A 19,496-nucleotide genomic window follows, 5' to 3' on the forward strand; every position below is an offset into this window, starting at 1 on the left:
GGCAACAGCAGTAGAATAAATATCCTACTGCTTGTAACCACGAACGCTTTAAGGTCAGAACACGCCCAGAGGTCCCTATACCCATCAAATGTTACCTGGTCCATTTCTCAAACCATTTATTTTCCAACTGACTGGGGAGAAAAACATCAGTCGGTAGCAGAAAGCAGTCAGTCACTGAATTGAGTTAGATTTTTTTTTTAATGACTCCATGAAAAAAAAAAATCAAAGTCTATTAGTTTTTGAGCAAACATCCATTATTTACCTACTGAAGACTCCTCCAGAGCACTGATCAGTCCATTTTCATTAAGGAAACCATTACGGGAAGAACACAGAGCTAGCCATGTGCAGAGACAAACAACAGTTTGACATACATCCCCTACTCTGAAAAGGCTGATGTTATTTGGAAGGACTGTACACCCAAACCTCTCACAGACTCACTAGAAACTTGCATGTTCTATGCAGATGTGAACTGCACAGAACATGGTGGTTCTTCAAGCCTTCAATGCTTAAAAGCCATTTTCAAAAAGACATAATAAAGTCCTCCTCCCAGGAGAGGGAGTACCAAAGCACAGCATTACTGGATATTGCTACACGTAAGACTTCACCTGCGATATGATCTGAATTTGGCTGTTATGGGATTTTGACAAAAGCCACTCAAACACTGGTAAGACATTTACAACTTCCTTTTATATCTAAAAGATTCTTCAGTTCAGTCACTCAGTCGTGTCCGACTCTTTGCGACCCCATGGACGGCAGCACACCAGGCTTCCCTGACAACATTAAAACAAAGCCCAGGTTTTAAATTAAGACTCCACCACCTAAGAGTTTCCAAAGCCCTTTGAGAAGCATCAGGGCATCATGAAGAAATGGCAGGTGCAAGCTCTCCCCAAGCTTCACCTCCCATTCCATCCTGTGATCCACTTCCAGAAGCCAGGTGTTCAAGAATGCTTTCACCCCTAGTTTTCAAGGCTTGAAGGGGAGGCAGGAGCAGAGCAGAGCTCTGCATACTTCCTACCCTAACCTCCACTCACGCTCACACACAGTTCGTGTTCTTGCTTCTCTATTCTCTGATTCCTTGTGTAAGAAGCTCAAATCTACTTCATGAGCAAATTTTAATTTATTAGACAGTCAACAAAGTGGGTAACATGGTATAATTGTAAAGAATCGAATCCATACAAATCCAGGGCCTCCAGAATATGAGCAGGTACTAATAAATAAGACACAGCTCCAAAGATAATTTAATTCCTATTCTCATGTGTTCTATTCATCCCTAGAATGAATTCAGAAGAGGCAATGCTCTATTAGATGTGGAAACTGTATTCTCAGGTTCTAAAGATAAAGGTTAAGAATTCAGCGAAAACTTTTTCAGACTGAAAAGAAAAAGGTGATGCTAGGATTAGCAAATGTGAAGGGGTCACTCTACAGTTCTACAGGCTGTTAAAATGTTTTCTTTTTTAAGAACAAAGAAGAAGCCTTTAAATAACAAATTAGCATAATCAAATAATGTTGAAGTGATTCCTGGGCATACAAAATTCAAGTCAAATTAGTCATGGCCAAAGATAAAAGGCGGAGAATTCTGGCAATGGCATCCCACTCCAGTACTCTTGCCTGGAAAATCCCATGGATGGAGGAGCCTGGTAGGCTGCAGTCCATGGGGTCATGAAGAGTTGGACACGATTGAGAGACTTCACTTTCACTTTTCACTTTCATGCACTGGAGAAGGAAATGGCAACCCACTCCAGTGTTCTTGCCTGGAGAATCCCAGGGATGGGGGAGCCTGGTGGGCTACCGTCTATGGGGTCGCACAGAGTCGGACACGACTGAAGCGATTTAGCAGCAAAGATAAAAGGAAAACTCTGCACTCATTCTTATGCTACTCTAAATTTTTATTACCTTCATATTACATTATACTTAGCTTTTAGTTAATGGGCTTCCGTGGTGGCTCAGCTGGTAAAGAATCCGCATGCAATGCGGGAGACCTGGGTTCGATCCATGAGTTGGGAAGATCCCCTGGAGAAGGGAAAGGCTACCCACTCCAGTAATCTGGCCTGGAGAATTCCATAGGCTGTACAGTTCATGGGGTCACAAAGAGTCGGACATGACTGAGCAACATTCACTTTTAGTTAATAAAATTTCAGCTAGTATTTCTCTGAAAAAAAAATCTTAAAAAATGATACAAATGACTTGTTTACAAAACAGAAGCAGACTCACGGACTTAAAAAACAAACCTATGGTTACTAAAAGGGAGAGGTATGGGGGACGGATCAATTAGGAGTTTGGGATTGAGGGCATGGAAACCCATTCCAGTATCCTTGCCTGGAGAATCCTATGGACAGATGAGCCTGGTGGGCCAGGTAACCATGAGGTCACAAAGACTTGGACATGACTGAAGTGATAAGCATGCATGCACATACTCCAATATAAAGTAAAAATTCAGAAAAAGATAAAAGATTTTAAATATAAAATTTAAGCTGGTATATATTTGAAAATACTGATTCCCTTTTGTACCCTCAATCCCACTGTGAAACTCCAATTCAGGATGAGCCTCAGAATCTAACAAATCTACTCAGGTAAATATTTGAGCTCTTCTTTGCAATAATATATTCAAACTCCTGTTTTTAGTTAATCTACTGTCTGTCACTGGGCTATGTTTAAAGAGGAAACTGTACTGGATATGAAGAGCAGTTCTCTCATGTTTTAAGGTAGACATAATTTGTTGAAATAATGAGAAAACAGAGTGCATCTGTGGATGAGACGGGAATCTACAAGATAGACAGCCAGGGAGAAAATGTTTTCCCAGCTTCCATTTCTTAACTCATGTGTGAATCTGCTATCGACAGTCTATCATCCTGATGACCAATGTAAGGCATTTTGATTATTAGATTTCTTGCTACCACTCCACAGAGCACCAAAGAAAGTCTAGGAGAATACACTAACTTTTTTTTCTTTCCTTTTTACACTTACTAAATGGTTGCGACTTCCCATAAAACAACAAAATGGATGTCTTTACTTTTGTGTTTTATATACACAAGCTATTAGTCTTAGTAAATGTGACCAGTGTTCTTCTTTTTTATTTTGAAGAAAAAAAAAAAAAGAAGTGGAGAGCTTTATAAAATTTTCTCAGGGGCTTCCCTGGTGGCTCAGTGGTAAAGAACCCGCCTGCCAATGCAGAAGACACAAGTCTGATCTCTGATATGGGAGGATCCCACATGCCACGGAGCAACTGGGCCTGTGTGCCACATCCATTGAGCCTGTAACCACTGAGCCCCACGTGCTGCAACTACCGAAGCCCAGGCACCCGAGAGCCTCTGCTCCACAACAAAAGAAGCCGCTGCAGTGAGAAGTCCATGCAGCGCGACTGGAGAGTAGTAGCCCCTGCTCACTGCCAGAGAAAAGCCCATGCAGCAGTGAAGACCCAGCACAACTAAAAATAAATAAATACAATTAGTTTTAAAAAACTTCCTTAGTTATTCTGTCATGAAAAGCAGAAGCCTAGCATCCAATAACCACACTGCAACAAAGGGGAAAAATGTAAATAATATCTCACTTAGCTATGAGTAAATAACTGTCCATACAAGAATGGAAAAATCCAAAGAAAAATATACTGGAGAAAATTATTCGAATGTTTCAAATGTTTTTAGTGTAAAGCATATAATTTAGTCAGAGATCACTTTCGATTAACATTACTGTTTCTCATTGGGTATTTAGAAAAAACACAGCATTTTTTTTTTAATTTACGGAAAGGAAAAAAGTATGCTTTCTCAGTTATATTCCAGAACAACACTACTCAAAACATAAATAAAAAGTATAAAAATGATGCACTTAATAAGATATACATGGTGGTGGTTTAGTCACCAAGTCATGTCCAACTCTTGTGACCCCATAGACTGCAGCCTGCCAGGCTCCTCTGTCCATGGGATTCTCTCCAGGCAAGAATACTGGAGTGGGTTGCCATTTTCCTTCTCCAAGATACATACAGGACCACATATAAAATACAAGGTATTGTGAGTTTGGGTTTTCTTGGGTATTTTTTGCCTTTTTGGATTTTTACCTTGCAGGAAGGGAATGGTTTGGATATTCCTTACATAGAAGTTAAGAAAGGAGTATGGATTTCGAAAACCACCGTCAGGCCACCAGTAGGTCTGCAGAACTGTTCCATCATGGCTCCTTCCCCTCTGCCGTCTGAGTAGCTCCAGCATGTACGAATGCATAAGCGAAGACTCTCCCACCTCACCTAACAGATGTCCTGTACCAGCATCATCAGATATTACCACCATTAAAAATTCAACTGAAATCAAAAGGCAGGGTGTGGCTGCTCCACCATAAAAGCTACACGAGCTTGGCCTCACGGTTAACTCCCAAACCTAACACTTTGACTAGCTGTCATATTCCAGTGTACCAGCCAGGAACTGATCCTTATTTAAGAGTGTTTGTAATACTTTAAGACATACAGGGAGCGCACTGAAGGTGCACATTTCAAAAGTACACAGGTACTGAGGAGGGAAAAAAAGTAAATCTTGAAAAACAACTTCCAAGATTGAGGCGAGAACCAGAGGGCACTCAACAACATGCACTGATTTTTTTTTGTCCTTGGCAAAGTACATGAGCTACAGCTCCCTACGCGGAGCAACCCTACAGGCTGTTTGCTTCACCATTCAGCAGTTTTTGATGGTTCCAAAGAGCTACATTCTCAAAAGTAGTTTTTCAGTTGTGTTACTGATAAAAAAAAAAACAAAAAAAAAAAAACAAAAAAAAAAAACTCAAGCTCTTCAAACAGTTAAAAATCACAGAGATTTAAAAATCTTTCTTGGAGTCCCACCTCTTACAGAATGATTCTGGGAATGGTCAAATCAATGCTAACAGGAAAGTGTCCTAATGTACTTGAAAAACATTTTCAGAGATAATCATTTTCCCCTTTCTCTTACTGAAATTCGAGGAAGGTCAGAAATAGCAAGCCACTTTGAAATCAGTGCTCCAATTACCCAGCGGGCATCTGAAAAGAAGCCCTTAGCTCTGCACAAAGGTTTGCAGAGGTGAGATGCTCAGATAACCTTGACCGTCCTTCATAGAATGCAGTACTCCAGAAGAGCTGGCTCCTTAGGCAATTTGCTATGACAAAGCAGCTGATAAAAAAATTCCAAACTCATTGTTTCAGCATCTGGCTAAGAGCAGGGTTAAGTACAAAGTAACAAAACCAAAGCAACCTACCTAATGCCAAATCACTTGTTTTATCTGAATTTAGGAGCTTAGCATATTATAGTATTTCAGCCTATAGAAAACTCTCTTTCTATCAAATTAAACTGTTATTTTGTTCAATGAGAATGTCCCTTGACAACTGAATAAAAGCGTTCGAAAAATATCCACTAAATGTTGGGATAAGCCCAGGACAGAACTGGGTCTCTAGCCAGCAGTAAACAAATGCAATCACTCTGAATCAACGGCAAATGTCAATCCAACAGATCATCCAGCCATCTCTTAATTTTTCAGGAGCTTGGTGTTCCAAATGATAAACTAACACATCAGGGTTAACACGATTCTTATTTAGAAGCAGGTTAGGGTACAACCTCCAGTCAAATTTTAAGAAACAGAGATGTTCTGAAATGCTGATGGAACGAAAATAATCATGTAACAAAAATATTACTAAGTTGCCGGAAAATTTACTCTATAATGATGAAAATGTTGAATTAGAAATCAATGACTAAAAACTGCACAAGAGTCTCCTGTCTTCCCCGTTTCTGCCTCTCAGCTATCAAAGGAGGAAAAAACAGTGGGGAAAGACATACAATCCACATTTACCAAATCAAAAGTTTGCTGTAAGTGGCAGGTTTTCTAACAATAAACTCTGAGTTCAATGATCCTTTGTAACTAATCGACCAACTCACCTGATTCATGAGTCGTGGTAAATCTTCCTTCCAACTCCAACTTGAGGTATTCTCACAAAACCTAGAGTAAAATAATTATGAACTTCAGTATGATCAGATTATTCTCAAATTTTGAAAATAGTAATAAAGGGGGAAATCATAGCTACCAATCAAGTCATAACTGTGAAATGTTATGCTTTCCCTCTAAAACCCTCTTTAATTTGTAATCTCTATGTGTAGTCAACATACATCTAAATTTAAGCCAAACAATAGCCAATTCTATTTACACAACATTCTTTTTCTTGAACTTTTTATATTGTATAATATAAAATTTACATTTATACACCACAAAACTGGGGTATAATCGATTAACCATGCTGTGATGGTTTCAGGCGAACAGTGAAGGGACTCAGCCACACACACACGTACTCATTCTCCCGCAAACTCCCCTCCCGTCCACGCTGCCACATTAACATTGAGCAGAGAGAGTTCCATGTGCTATACAACAGGTCCTTGTTAGTTATCCTTTTTAAATACAGCAATTTGTACATGACCAAAAGACACTTACTCCTTGGAAGGAAAGTTATGACCAACCGAGATAGCATATTCAAAAGCAGAGACATTACTTTGCCAACAAAGGTCCGTCTAGTCAAGGCTATGGTTTTTCCTGTGGTCATGTATGGATGTGAGAGTTGGACTGTGAAGAAGGCTGAGTGCCAAAGAATCGATGCTTTTGAACTGTGGTGTTGGAGAAGACTCTTGAGAGTCCCTTGGACTGCAAGGAGATCCGAACAGTCCATTCTGAAGGAGATCAGCCCTGGGATTTCTTTGGAAGGAATGATGCTGAAGCTGAAACTCCAGTACTTTGGCCACCACATGTGAAAAGTTGACTCATTGGAAAAGACTCTGATGCTGGGAGGGATTGGGGGCAGGAGGAGAAGGGGACTACAGAGGATGAGATGGCTGGATGGCATCACCGACTCGATGGACGCGAGTCTGAGTGAACTCCGGGAGTTGGTGATGAACAGGGAGGCCTGGCGTGCTGCGATTCATGGGGTCACAAAGAGTTGGACACGACTGAGCGACTGATCTGATCTGATCTGATCCCAAACTCCCTAACCATCCCATCCCCCGCGCACCACCCCAGCAACCCATAAATTCATTTTCTAAGCCTGAGAGTCTCTTTCTGTTTTCTTTCTGTATTGTAAGTTCCTTTTTGTCATTTTACATAACAAATCCTTAAACCTGGCTATTCAACCTCTATGTAGATTGCCAGTCCAGGACCTCACCCCACATAATCTGATCAGGGAGTCTGGAGAGAAATCCTGGAAACTGTATGATTAAGAAGTGCCCCCCACAAGGTGATTTTGATGTAGCTGGTGATAGACTTGCCTAGTGGTTCTCTACAAGGGGCAGTTCCATATCCTGAGGGACATCCTGCAATGTCTGAAAATATTTTTGGTTGTCACAAGAGAGGAAGGGGATATATACTACTGGATTTAATCGGTAGAAGCCAGGGATGCTGCTAAACAATCTATAAGGTTCAGGACAGTACACTTAATCAGCCCAAAATGCAAACAGTGATGAGATAGAGAAATCTGTTCCAAAGCAACCAAATACTCTGATGATTTAGAAATTCCATAACCCTCTCACTGGCCATTTCATGTAAGTTATATATAAACTGTACCAGAATCACAAGACATCTCCTGTGGCTGCAGGCATCAGACATACATTGCTGTTGTTCAGCTGCTCAGTCGTGTTTGACTCTTTGCGACACCATGGCCGGCATCAGGATCTTTTCTAAGGATTAAACTCTTCCCATCAGGTGGCCAAAATACTGGAGTTTCAGTTTCATCATCAGTCCTTCCAATGAATACTCAGGGTTGATTTCCTTCAGGATGGACTGGATGGATCTCTTTGCAGTCCAAAGGATTCTCAACAGTCTTCTCCAACACCACAGTTCAAAAGCATCAAAACTTTGGTGCTTAGCCTTCTTTACGGTCCAACTCTCACATCCATATATGACGACTGGAAAACCATAGCTTTGACTAGATGGACCTTTGTCAGCAAAGTAATGTCTCTGTTTTTTAATATGCTGTCTAGGTTGGTCATAGCTTTTCTTCTAGGGAGTAAGCATCTTTTAATTTCATGGCTGCAGTCACCATCTGCAGTGATTTTGGAGCCCAAGAAAATAAACTCTGTCACTGTTTCCATTGTTTGCCAATCTATTTGCTATGAAGTGATGGGACCAGATGCCATGATCTTCATTTTTTTAATGTTGAGTTTTAAGGCAGCTTTTTCACTCTCCTCTTTCACTTTCATCAAGAGGCTCTTTTGTTCTTCTTCACTTTCTGCCATAATGGTGGTGTGATCTGCGTATCTGAGGTTATTGATATTTCTCCCTGCAATCTTGATTCTAGCTTGTGATTCATCTAGCCCAGCATTTAGCATGATATACTCTGCAATAGAAGCTAAATAAGCAGAGTGACAATATACATCCTTGACATTCTCCTTTCCCAATGTGGAACAAGTCTGTTGTTCCATGTCTGGTTCTAACTGTTGGTTCTTGACCTTCATACAGGTTTGTCAGGAGGCAGGTATGGTGATCTGGTATTCTCATCTCTTGAAGAATTTTCCACAGTTTGTTGTGATCCACACAGTCAAAGGCTTTAGGGTAGTCAATGAAGCAGAAGTTGATATTTTTCTGGAATTCTCTTGCTTTTTCTATGATCCAATGTATGTTAGGAATTTGATCTCTGGTTCTTCTGGCCTTTCTAAATCCAGTTTGAACATCTGGGAGTTCTCGATTCACATACTGTTAAAGCCTAGCTTGAAGAATTTTGAGCCTTACTTTCCAAGCATATGAGATGAGTACAGTTGTGTGGTAGTTTGAACATTCTTGGGCATCGCCTTTCTTTGGGATTGGAATGAAAACTGACCTTTTCCAGTCCTGTGGCCACTGCTGAGTTTTCCAAATTTGCTGGCACATTGAATGCAGCACTTTAACATGCCCAACATTAAAACCCACAGTGAAAAAAGTGCAAAGTGTTAATCACTTAGTTGTGTCTGACTCTTTGCAACCCCATGGATTGTAGTCCAAGAGGCTCCTCTGTCCATGGGATTCTCCAGGCAGGAATACTAGGGTGGGTAACCATTCCCTTCTCCAGGGGATCTTCCCGACTCAGGGATCGAACCCTCATCTCTTACATTACAGGCAGATTCTTTACAGTATGAGCCACCAGGGAAGTCCCAGTACACATGTACTGCCATAAGGCAGTACATGTACATACTTATTTCTAAAAATGTTAAAATAAGTCAGACTATACATGTCCAAAAGAGCTTCCAAGAAATCTATTTTTTAATGTTTGGGGAAGTGAACACTATTTCAAACTGGGTTAATTTCCAAACCCTGTTCCTAAACATATAAAGTGGAAGACTAGAAGAATAAGAAGAATCAAAACTTAATTTCACTCACAGATATTTCCAATTCCTGTTGAAGACAAGGTGGTAAGTTCCTCTTCCAAACCTGTCACCTTGGACTCCCATCACTCATTCCGCCAAATATAAAGGGACTTCAAAACTTATGTTACCTGCATTCAAAACAACACTCGCTGAGGGCTTACCATGTCCCGGCACTATGATCTTACATAATACAGCAGAACAGAGTTCCAGAAAACCCTGCAACAGGTCCTTCCTACCATAACCAGTGGTATAAACATCAGACAAAGACTGTGGTAAAAAGAACCTATAAAGAATATTCTGGGCACGAGATACCCCAGATAATAAAAATTGCAGTTTTTACGTGCCTGTCCTACAAATTGCACCTACAGAATGGGAAAGGAAGCCTGAAATATTTGAAATATGTACTGTTTTTTTATCTTAATTAATAAGCTATAACCAGCTAATTACATAAACAAAACATACCTGACACTTATAACCTACTTAGCTACATGAACAAACATGCCAACCTCAAACTCAAGTGAAAGGAGGTGATTTCCAAACACACTTAGAAAGATTCCACCAGAATTACTGCATTCCAACTGGACAACATTTCCATATGTTCTAATTACAGTCTGATTTCTTCCCCTGAGTCCCCAGTGCTATCAAGGAACTACTCAATTAAACTCACCCAAATCACCCCAGGCAGCAAGCACCTGGATACCTGGTGGGTAGACTGGTATTCCTATCTCAAAGCACCAGGGGGTTCAGGGGTCCAGGCAGAATGTGTACCAGAGGCAGGGTTCCAATCTGGAGCTCCCCACCCAGCCTGAGCATCCGAGAACAAGCCAAATGATGAGAAGCTTTGCTGAATGACATGCTTTCCCAAAGGTAGGGCTCACACACAGTCTAGACTCAAGATGCCTGTTAGCTCAATGAAGAGCCCATCCTACCTCCCCTACAAAAAGAAGACCGCTGGGGAAGGAAGAGAGCTTCAGACAAAAGCAGAACAGTAGTGATAAACTTATTAACATCCACCCATGGCTCCAGCTTTATGAAGCAAAGTAATTTGGGGGTCTTCCTTTCTTTCTCCAGGGAAGAAAGAAAGGAAAATCCAAAAATGAATAGGAAGGTTCAGAAATATTAGTGCACAATCTGAAATTTAAGCCCTCCTTTCATTTTTCTAGATTTAAATCGGCCTTCAAACAAAAATCCATAATTAAATTTCAAAACATAAACATTTCCTTTTTTTTCTTTCTCTCTCAGCAGTAAAATATATTCTGTTCCAAAAAAGAAAGGTTGCTCAATTTCCTGTCAAAGCAATCCAGAGAAGGCCACCTACACTATAAAAGCAGCAAGGAAAAAAAAAAAAAAAACAACAAAAAAAAACATGCTGAAGAAAAGCCTGTATGTGTGGGAGTGTTCTAAGTGCAATGTAACTACCACTCTGGATTTTAAAAGCTTTTTTCCTCGATCATTCTGAGAAATATGAAAATTAGTGTAACTGCTGAAGAAAAGCCTGTCCTCCAACCTATCTAAGGAAAACAAGCCCTATGACGGATTTAGTTCCACCAAAGAAAGCAGGGGGCGGGGGTGGGCTGGGGGGGCGTGCACAATTCAAGGCCTTACACTGTGATTCTTTGTACTAAGGAGGAAGGGCAGATTCTATCAAATAGATAACTTACATGGAATGTTCTCTGAGCTAAAAGGCTGCTCTGAGAATAAACGCTCTCCCCCACAGCATCCTACTCCTATCTAGAACCACACACATTTTTAGACTAGGGCCTTTATCCTAAACCTCTGGGGGCTAACCACTAACACACACAGTCATAAGACAGCTAGATTGTGGATCAGTATAGCACTGAATTCGTCAATTTCCCCTAAACCTGCTTATACTTTCTGAATACTTAAATTCTAAGACAGCAACCAACCAGCCCAATACATTTTACTAAAAGTCTGAACGTGAACATGCTCAGCACTAAGGCAGAGGCAGTATAGTAAAAAAGCAGCAGCAAAAAGCTTCAGCAGCTCACCAGAGAATTGAGGAGAAAAGAACAGTACCCAGAAAATAAGCTGAAATTAAACACAGCATTATCTTGAATTGCAACGCAGTGAAGTGCAAAGTTTCTGTAGATCATACTTTCCCTAGAAAGCAGTGCTTTGCTTTTTCTCACAAAAGCAAAACACAGGTGAAGAGACATAAATAATGAACCGGGAAAAGAACATAGTAAGCAGATGATGGTGAATATTTTCAAACCGGAATACCAAAAGACAAATGGAGATATGACAGGAAGCCGCACAGGAAGGGCAGTTGCCAGACAAGACAGAACAAGAAAGGAAATCTCTTCAGCCTTACATATGACTGGCTTGATAAGCTAACAGTTTTGAAAAAGTAAACTTACAGGAGAGGTCTTCTTCCTTCTCTTTAATAATCTCAGGCCAACCTACCAAAAAAAATTTTTTAAAAGGCTGCAAGACTAGAATAACTTAATTTCCCCAAACCACTTGAGAAAGAAAGTGAAGTCACCCAGTCATGTCCAACCTTTGGCGACCCTATGGACTGTAGCCCACCAGGCTCCTCCGTTCACGGGATTGTCCAGGCAAGACTAATGGAGTTGGCTGCCATTTCCTTCTCCAGGGGATCGTCCCGACCCAGGGATCGAACCCGGGTCTCCTGCACTGCAGGCAGAAGCTTTACTGTCTGAGCCGCCAGGGAAGCCCACTTGGGAGTAAACGGCGAACATCATGGTCTATCACCCCTACAGAGTGTGGTGAGTCATTTCTATAAACAAGGACATTCTCCTCCAAACCTGCAATAACTACAACCATCAGGACCCAGAAATTAACAGTACAGTCACCAAATCCACAGTATGGTCACCTAATCCACAGACCAGCCTTGACTTGCTCCACTCACCCCACAGTGTCCATTTTAGTAAAAGGATCCAATCCAGGATGTCACACTGCACTGACTTTTCAAAGCTCGATACTGTGTTTCAATCGAGAATTCCTCACACTATCCTTGACTTTCGTGACCTCAACAATTTTGAGGATGTCAGGCCAGTTTTGTAGCATGTCCCTTCCTTTGGGTTTGTCTGATAACTTCCTGATGACTAGTTTCAAGTTATGACTTTTCAGCAGGAATACCAGAGAAGAGTTCCTTCTTCTTATACCCTACCAGGTGGTATGCTATCTCCATTTTTTTTTCCCCCTGACTGGTAGTGCAAACTTAGATTACTTGATTAGGGTGCTATCTGCCAGATTTCCCCACTGTAAAGTGACTCTTTTCCTCTTTGTAATTAATAAGTATTTTTGAGGTGATATTTTCAGACTGTATAAATATATCTTAATTCTCAACAAACTTTTACCCAATACTTGATTGCTGTCCATAGAAAATTCTTGGCCAAATTAATTATTTGATGATAGTTACCAAAAAGTGTTTTTTTAGGTCTGACAATTTCAACCATTTTAGTGGGGAAAAATGGTATTTAGAAACCAAGATCAGGGTGCACATACTGCAATTGTATTATCACTATTTCAAGGTCATCTAAGCGAATGAAAACACACACTTAAATGCACACACGCTTACTTCTTCATTTCTTTCTATATCCATGTCTACTGAAAACCCTGCATTCATACAGACACCCTGAATTCCAATCCAATACTGTAAGATTTGTCCTGGTTTTCCCCTTTCCCTTCCTATAAAATGGTATATCTGGTTCCTATCAATTTCTATTTCCTTACTGGATTCATCCTCCAGGGATGTCACACACTGTCCCTACCTCTGACCCAGTATCAGAAGACTTGCTCTAAAGGCCAGTAAGAGAGAAGCCTAGGACAGACAAAAAAGGAAAAAAAATCATAGATAAAAATCACCCTACACCAGCCAGACACCCCTCACACACAAAAAAACTGTAACCCCAACTCCATGTCCATCAGCAAAGATGGGTGGAGATCCAAGAGTTCTACACTCACTGGCAGTGATAAAGCACTCTTCAGAGACAACATTTTCACAGAGCCCAAACAGGCAAAGCTAAAAACACACAGTAGTCCCCTTCTACTCTCGAGGGACACATTCCACAACCCCCAGTGGCTGCCTGAAACCATGGATAGTATTGACTCCTATACAGATACATCTCGGAGATACGGCAGATTCAGCTCCAGACCACTGCAGTAAATTGAGTATCTCAGTAAAGGAATCACATACATTTTGGTTTCCTAGTGCATATAAAAGTTATATCTATACTATACTGTTGTCTATTAAGTGTGCAATAGCATTATGTCTAAAAAAAAAAATGTATTACCATAGCTTAATTTTAAAATATTGCTAAAAAATGCTAACCATCATCTGAGTCTTCAGGGAATCATAATCCTTTTGCTGGTGGAAGCCTTGAAATATTTTGAGAATTGTCAGAATATGACACAGAGACTCGAAGTAAGCAAATGCCTGACAGGGGGTTGCCACAGATCTTCAATTCGTATTTCTTTCCTTATTACATCAAGAACTTTCACCTTTTTACTTAAGGCAAGCCCTTCATCTCTGGCATATCCAAATTGCCAGCATCACTATTCCTGTACTTTAGAGACCATTATCAAGTAAAATAAGGGACCCTTTCACAGGAGCACTGCAATTTCACAAGAGTCAATCTCATAACTGCAACGACTACAAAGTGATTTTAACAGGCAGGGATATGCTGGACAAAGGGATGGTTCATATCCAGGGCGGGATGGCGCCAGATCTCATCACATTACTCAAAACAGTGTACAATTTAAAACTGATGAACTTCTCCATTTAATGGAATTTTCCATTTAATATTGATTTCTGGAATTTTCAATATTTCAGAGCACAGCCAATCAGAAGTAACTAGAACCATAAGAAGAGAAACTTCAGATAAGTGGGGACTACGATATTGTGTACAGATATACTTATTTTTAAAAGCAAGGGAGTGCTGAACATAAAGTTCTGGATAGTGGTCCCCTCCACAGGAGGCAGGAGGGTGGGATCCCAGAGGGACACCCAGCAGCTTCGAGTACTAACCCGGCTTTGGTACTTAGTGTGAATTTGCAACGTTGAGCACAAGTTTCTTGACAGACACCATGCTGCTTCACCAAACCACAAAGCACAGTGGTTTAGCACAGCCTCAACTGTACATTTGAGTTTTGAGGCGTAAAAAGGTTAAGCATGTTGCCTGTGGTCACACAACTAACAAACAAGGGCTCAAATGCAAAGCCAGGTCTGACTTGAATGCCTTCGACGGAGCCCTCTGCTATTCCACAAACAGACGAAAGAACACGGGCAGGAGAAATGGAGTTAATGATTCTCAGGGTCAGACTCCTTCCTTCTGTGCCTCTGAACCATTTCCAGAATGGTTTCCAGGGTATAGGAGAAACAGCCCCAAAACCAGAGGTATTAAAAATCTTCCTAAAGGCAAGGACAGAGGGCAGGGGCACAAATCTGTGCCACACTTGAGACTTCAACTGCCAGGGTAGTGCAATCCTTTAGGGAAGAGTTTCCATCACATTCCATAGGCTTACAAATGCTGGTTCAATTCAGTCACCTAATAAAACCAGCCCTCAGAGGGCCCCGGTAAAATCTTACTACTAACTGACATTTGGTTTTGTTCTGAAATCAGAGGACAAGAGAGAGATGACCAGCAATCTATTCATGAAACTCCAACCACAGCCTAAATATGGTGCAACTGTACATGACTTAGTGCACGGCATGAAACATCAAATCAGTGATAAAATGTCAAGTCCTTTTAAAGAATTTATATCACGGGATAGGAAAGGAGAATAATACTATTCCAAAAAGAAGGACCAAGACATCCTGGGAAGCTTAAATAACACTCTACTACCTGGGGTCAGCATGGCGAGGGGTGAGAGAGGTGGGGGCGGGGAGTAAAAACCTCAAAAGATGGGTCTCCATAAAAAGAAAACAAACAAAAGATACTGTATTTATCTTCTCAAAAAGTCAGAAATAACTACATTGTAACTGCATTTCCAGAGTCTACTGAGGTGTTTAATAACAAGTCACACTGCCTGGAGAAGTCTTATGATCATCACTAATGATTTTGTGATCTTAGTTCACGTTTTCTAAGTTTATCTTTAAACTGCAGTAAGTTTTTCCACTGTAGAGTATAAATTGTTTTTGTTGTTGTTATTCAGTCACTCAGTCATGTCCGACTCTTTGCAACCCCATGGACTATACATACAGTCCATGGAATTCTCCAGGCCAGAAAACGGAAATGGGTAGCCGTTCCATTCTCCACGGGATCTTCCTAACCCAGGGACTGAAGCCAGGTCTCCCGCAATGCAGGCGGATTCCTCACCAGCTAAGCCACCAGGGAAGCCCAGGAGGACATGTGGTGGATGGTACAAAGATAATTCAAAACTCAGTCAAGTTCTATGTTGCAGCTTAAAACTGTGCACCATACAAAAAGGTTAAGAAATGTAAAATCATCTTGTAAATACAATAAGCATGTGAAAAGCACACACACAAAGATAAATCCCACAAGATGAAAAGGAAAGGCATTTAAAAGAACTCTTTAGGGCCAAGGCTTTTTTTAAGTTTCTTTATAAAAAGCAATCAGGTGCTGTTGAAATCCACATCTGACATTAGAGAGACAAGAAGTCATCCCAAGGAATTTTTCACTGAGAATGACAAACTGAATAAATTAATCCACAGGCACTTGTTTCTTCCATCCTATTGTATTAAGTTTATGTGATCAAAAGGCGAGCAGTCATTATCCTTGAAAATTATAAGAGAAAAGCCCAAAATACATAAGAAAAAACTGTGTTACTTTAACGTCAAAAAGAGAAAACCTTGAAACCCACTAAAAAGTTTCACTGTAAACTCGCAGACAATGAATTTTGGGTAAAAATCAATATGCCTATTTGAAAAATAAATCCTCCCAAGCTAACCTAATTTCTTGTTACTGAGACAGCCCACTTATTGAGGGACTACAGAACTTGAATTTTTTAACGTTAACAAACTTGACAATTGGTGAAGACACAAGAAAAATGTTCTTCCTAGGAAAGTACATATCAGTAGTTCTTTGATCCTAAGTTGTACAAACAAGTTATTATTCTTCCTTTCCCTGTAACTCTAAGCATAAAACTTCTATACAGAGTCACGCAAATAAAGTGACTGGAAAAAAAGGCTAAAGGGGTGATGACAAGAGAAATAAGTCCTTTTACAGGCTTATCATCATCATGACGCTTCTCCATCTTAGTTCAAGTTACCTCTATCTATTCATTTCCTCAAAGCAAAAACCTGGAATTTATTCCCCACCCCTTTCTTTCACATCCCATAACCATGCTGTCAAGACCTATAAATCCCACCTCCTGAAGACCACCTGGAACTCCTCGGTTCTCCCCACCTCCACGGCCACCACACTGGTCTCAGCCACTGTTCTCTCAAGACAGCTGCCCCAGATTCCTCATTCATCCTTCTACCCGTGATTACTTTCCACAGTGGTCACACTGACTTTTTAAAAACCTGAACTATATTTGATTCCTTCGCCGAAAATCCCCCAGGACTTTTCATGTTCTGAGATGCTAAAGAAACGTGAAGGGTGTAAGATTTTGCCCTAATTTCAAGTTAATGAGTTAGCCTGCACGGTGGTACGGATGCTGGCAGAAGACAGGAGACTCCTGGGTCAGAGACAGGACTTCATTACCCATAGTAACAGAAATAGCCAGAGTTTCAGCATTGGGGGATCAGCTTCCCATGAGGTAACCAACACGAAGAAGGCCAGATGACACCTGCACAGCGGTGGGTTGTTTAGCAGGAGAGGAACCCTGGGTTTAATGAACTTCAGTCTTTAACAACGGGCAGTAAGCCCATCTGACCTTTTCCCTAGAGGGGGACGGCGTCTTTACTACACTAGACAACAGTTGCTTGATTATTTGCTCTGGAGAGAGAAACACTCTGTCTCCCAAGGCTGATGACCATACAAATTATCCTTGAAAAGGCCATCCAGAACAAGGGTAGACAGTGCAGAAACACAAGACACATGGAAAGCTATCTCCCGACACTACAATAAAACTCAAATTTCTCACCATGGTCTGCCAGGCCCTACGTAATTGATCCCTTTCTCTTTGATTTCATGTGGCCATCTTTGGCATCCTCGTAAATAAGTCAAACTTGGACTATCTTGGCAGTGCAATGGATAAGAATTTCCCTGCTATAGCAGGGGACATGGGTTCCATCCCTGGTCTGGGAAGATGTCATATGCCGTGGAGCAACTCAGCCCGGGCACCACAGCTACTGAGCCCCTGCTCTAGGGCCCACAAGCCACAGCTACTGAAGTCCACACGCCCCAGAGCATGTGATCTGCAACAAGGAAGCCACTGTAATGAGAAGCCTGAGAACCTCAATGAAGAGTAGCCCCCGCCTGCCACAACCAGAGAAAGCCCGTGTGCAACAAAGACCCAGTGCAACCAAAAATAAAATAATTATTAATTAATTAAAAAAAAAAAAAAAAAAGCTCTCTGCTGCCTCAGGGTCTTTGCCTGTGTTGGTCTCTTTATCTGAAATGCTCTTTCCCTGGTTTGGATGTCATGTCCCAGAAAGACCTTCCTTCATTAATCTATCCATATACAATGCAACACTCATTTATTTCCTTCTGATCACTCTGCTCACTCATTCATTCAATAAACATTTATTGAGCACCTACTATGTGTTAATCATTATTATTACAGGAACAATAATTACCTCATCAACTTATTTATTGACAGTCTTCCTTGAGAGTAGAAACCTTGTCTTTAGACTCAGCCATAAAGGCCTAGAACTGAAAACTGTGCCCTCAATAAAACTCTGCTGAATAAATGAATAACTACTGTAATACGAAGTACTGAAATATTTCCAGATAAACATGGGAAAATACCAGAGCGCTGAATAAAAGGCATGGAATTAGGAGTGAAAGTCCTAAAGTCAAACCCTAGAGTCATCTTTTAGTGACATGTAAGCAATCCTACTAAGTTTCTGTAAAAGGAAGAAAATCCCTCTCCCACCTAACCCATAAGATTACACGAGGATCAAATGATGTAAAATTAAAATTCCATGTATTATAAAGTAGTAGGTCCCTGTTGGTTATCTATTTTATATATAGTACTAGTCACTTAGTTGTGTCTGACTCTTTGTGACCCCACTGGACTGTAGCCCACCAGGCTCCTCTGTCCATGGGATTCTCTATGCAAAAATACTGGAGTGGGTTGCCATTTCCTCCTCCAGATTTTATATATAGTAGGCTGTATATGTTGGGCTTCTCTGGTGGCTAAGTGCTGAAGAATCCACCTGCAATGCAGGAGTCACAGGATACACAGGTTCCATCCCTGGGTCAGGAAGATCCCCTGCAGGAGGGGGCCTAGCAACCCACTCCAGTATTCTTGCCTGGAGAATCCCATGGACAGAGGAGCCTGGCGGGTTACAGTTCACAGGGTCACAGAGTTGCACGTGACTGAAGCAACTGAGCACGCACAGGATGTATGTGTTAATCTCAAACCTCCTACTTTTACCTCCCCTCTTCCCCCTTTGGGAAAAAAATAAGTTTTTCTTCTATTTCTGTGGGTCTATTTCTGTTTTGTATGTTTATTTTGTTTTAGATTCTATGTATAAATATCATACGATATTTGTCTTTTTCTGCCTGACTTCACTCAGTATGGCAATCTCTAGGTTCATCCATATTGCTGCAAATGGCATGATTTCACTCTTTTATGGCTGAGTAATACTCCATTGTACATATGCACCACATCTTCTTTATCTGTTCATCTGTCAATGGACACTTAGGTTGCTTCCATGTCTTGGCTATTGTAAACAGTGCTGCAGTGAGCTTAAGTGATATTTAAGTAAGCCATTCAAATGTCAATTTAGAAAAATTTTAGACTATATTTACATCCCTAAAAGCCAACCTCCAAAACAGGAATTTTTAGCCTTCTGACAAAGTTAGAAATATATCACTTTTGTCTCCTTTTACTGACTTCATGTGAAACCAAACAGTCTCTTCACTGCAACATGCGGGGGGTGTGTGTATGTGTGTAATGAAGGGACATAAGCTTCATCTTGGAATAAAAAGGGCAGCTTTGGAGTCACCATATCAGGTGGTCAACAGGAAAACATGATGGTGTGAGCAGAGGGGCAACTTGACTGCAAACAGGGACAGTCAAGGCAAACACGCCACGCAGCTGGGGAGGTTCACC

The 19,496-nt window shown here is 40.9% G+C and overlaps 1 protein-coding gene across 8 annotated transcripts in view; it reads right to left on the reverse strand.

The window, feature by feature from the left end:
* Positions 1 to 19,496, reverse strand: part of SIPA1L1 (signal induced proliferation associated 1 like 1) — a 510,536-nt gene that overhangs the window by 291,456 nt on the left and 199,584 nt on the right. For 7 of the 8 annotated variants that reach the window (XM_044924786.2, XM_044924785.2, XM_044924792.2 and 4 more), the window contains one exon: positions 5,883 to 5,943. The gene's annotated coding sequence lies outside the window, so the exon portion shown is untranslated. Of the gene's footprint in view, positions 1 to 5,882; positions 5,944 to 9,336; positions 9,441 to 19,496 lie in introns of those variants that run through there. The other variant, XM_044924787.2, reaches the window with a different exon arrangement.

This window comes from Bubalus bubalis, chromosome 11, assembly GCF_019923935.1.
Source record: "Bubalus bubalis isolate 160015118507 breed Murrah chromosome 11, NDDB_SH_1, whole genome shotgun sequence".
Lineage (NCBI taxonomy): Eukaryota > Metazoa > Chordata > Mammalia > Artiodactyla > Bovidae > Bubalus > Bubalus bubalis.